We start from the raw sequence: 2,993 nt of genomic DNA on the forward strand, positions 1-2,993 counted from the left end.
TATATATATATATATATATATATATGAGAGTGTACGTCTGTCTGTATATGTATGTATGTATAATTTCAGTATGTCTATGTATGGATGCATGTATAAATGTGTGTGTGTGAGTCGTCTTGTACACACGTGTATGCTTTTCTATATGTGCATGCCTGCCAGTGTGTGTGTGTGTGTGCGTGAGTGAGTGCGTGTGAAGGACAATTTCATTCACAAAGCTGGTGTGTTCTTTGTTTATGAATAATGAATGTCTGCGTAACTCACTGTAACGAAGTGAAAACCACTTCATAATAATAACCAAAATAATCACACCTTATTATGCTTATTATATCCTGAAAAGAAGACAGAAAAAAAACGTTTTATTTCTAATTTATTTTTAGGCATACCTACACATGTTTGCCTTCTCCTTCTGACTTTTCCTAATAACTTTCAGAAAAATGGGTATTTTTTAATGAAATTTTCTACAAATACTTTTAAGAGTGTGTAAATTACGATGATTATATCGGAATTTGATGTGAAAAGGAAAATATTGAACACTCACACATACATATTGTCACATATCACAATTAAAAATTTTTTTTTCTTGAAATTTCAAGTTTCATTTTGTACATATGCGATGTGCCCGTACCTATGTGTACGAGTCAATTAGTTTTGTTTTTCATATTAACTTCCGATATAATCATAATCTACACACTCTGAAAGATATCTGATGAAAATTTCATTAGAAAATCACCCATTTTTCTGAAAGTTATGAGGAAACAAAGCCGACTCATGGGAATTTTCTGAAACTCTTAACCCCACACACGCAATTTTTTTTTTTTGGTCTCTACAAATTCCGATATAATCGGAATCTATACCTTCTGGGGCGTATTTGTAGAAAATTTCATTAAAGAATATTCATTTTTCTGGAAGTTATGAGGCAATGAATCCGGCGGGGTACACAAATGGAGATATGCCAATACATTTTGTCTCTATTTTCTAAGAAAATATAAAGAAAAATAACATCAAAATTAGGGTTTCTTGTGACAACCGTATAAAAGGGTAAAAATAGATTGAAATATTCAAAATTAATTCCTTAATTGTATTTTACCATCCTTTATTTGTCGTGTCAAGGTGAACCCCGGAATATTCGTGTCTATATTTAATTAAAATTGCTATTTCATCAGCTCAGACACCTCGACTTACCACGAATACAAAACATTTTGCAGTTTATGAGGAAGAATACGGAAAAATTGTTATGAAAATATCTTAACTATTTTGACCACACGCATTCATATATAAATGAACACACACACATACGCACGGGGCGTTCTTTTCTTTATTATTATTATCATTAGATAATAGCCTAATTAATTTAATGCTTAATTTCGATTTATTTGATTTCTGGTTGCAACAATAACAATATGAGAAGTATATGAAAAGTCTCGATGATGCTAGTTCGTTTCTTGGTGAACCAAGAGAAGGAAGGAGGACTTTACCCCACGCCGCTTGTCTTCACATGTTTCAACATATTTACATTTACCATTGTATTGCTCTTTGATCTCCTTCTCTCTCTCCCTCCCTCTCACACACACACATTTCTCCTCTAAACCCTCACCCCTCTCTCTCCCTCTCTCTTTCGTTCCGCTGTACACGAATGTATATGTGTTTGTTTATATATGAGCGAGGAATGTGTGCGGGTGTGTACGTTAAAGTGGGCATAAATATTACTTCGATAGTGCATCTGCCGCTTATATATATATATATATATATACATATATATATATATATATATATATATATATATATATATATATATATATATATATATATATATATATATATACATACATGCATACATACATACATACATAGAGAGAGAATAGACAAGCAAAACGTGATATCACAACGGCCTTTAATTTATAATTTAAACTTAGTGCAGAGTAGTTTATATATATATATATATGTGTGTGTGTGTGTGTGTGTGTGTGTGTTTGCATTAACTTCAGGGATAGATTGCTATAACACAGAAACTCTCTCTCTCTCTCTCTCTCTCTCTCTATGTATCTACCTCCATACAGCCATGCATGCAGACACAAGACACAAATGAATAGATTTTGTTCGTTCCTTCTTGCAGCTGAGTATGAAAACGAAATTAGCGCATTATGTATGTGTGTATATATATATATGAATATTTACCTCACCCCCACTCTCTCTCTCTCTCTCTCTCTCTCTCTCTCTCTCAGCGTGTGTATATGTGTATAAAAATGTGTGTGAGAGGTATGATTGGTATTATAATGGACGGAAAAGAATTGAACATTTAAAGCAGAGTGTACATGATGTTTTTTTAATAACTCAAATTGTAAACAGAGTGACTCGGGGGGCGCAGAGTGTCGTGCTAGGGGGCAATAGTTTCGTGCCGAGGCACTTTACAGAATAAGTTTGGTAAGTGCCTTGATATAGCAACAACGGCATTCGATTCCTTTGAGTCGAGCCTGTAGCAATTTCAGCTAATGAAATATTTGGAGGCTTGATCATCCTTGGTTGTGTCAACTAGAAGTGGTTGTTTTTGAACGCCCAACAACGGCTTAACTGACCAAAACTTCGAAGTCAGTCAGTAACATTCTAGTTTAAGAATAATAAATTTGTACTCCACAAAAGTATTGAATAACCCATCAGATTAATGTAAAATTGTTTTAATTATAATTGAGCATATATATATCGACTTTAAATAGAGCTCAAAACTGATCCATTGAAAATACTTTATTATAATAATAATGAAAATGACCTATGAACATTTCGATGCAACATCCAGAACGATTCATACATATTATAAAATATTCTAAAATATGGGATACTACATCTCCTCGGGGTCCTATTATTATTGTTATTAAGTTTAACAGATTCTATATTCTTTTGCCAAATTTTTGGTATAAAAAAATATATAAAAACACATACACACATACACACACACACACACATATATATATATATATATATATATATATATATATATA

General features: G+C 32.4%; 1 protein-coding gene across 7 annotated transcripts in view; it reads left to right on the top strand.

The window, feature by feature from the left end:
- LOC106880532 (alpha-1,6-mannosyl-glycoprotein 2-beta-N-acetylglucosaminyltransferase) overlaps positions 1-2,993 on the top strand; it is a 725,476-nt gene that overhangs the window by 564,701 nt on the left and 157,782 nt on the right. The gene's annotated exons all lie outside the window — the stretch shown is intronic.

The sequence above is a fragment of the Octopus bimaculoides genome, chromosome 22 (genome assembly GCF_001194135.2).
Source record: "Octopus bimaculoides isolate UCB-OBI-ISO-001 chromosome 22, ASM119413v2, whole genome shotgun sequence".
In the NCBI taxonomy this organism is placed as follows: Eukaryota; Metazoa; Mollusca; class Cephalopoda; order Octopoda; family Octopodidae; genus Octopus; species Octopus bimaculoides.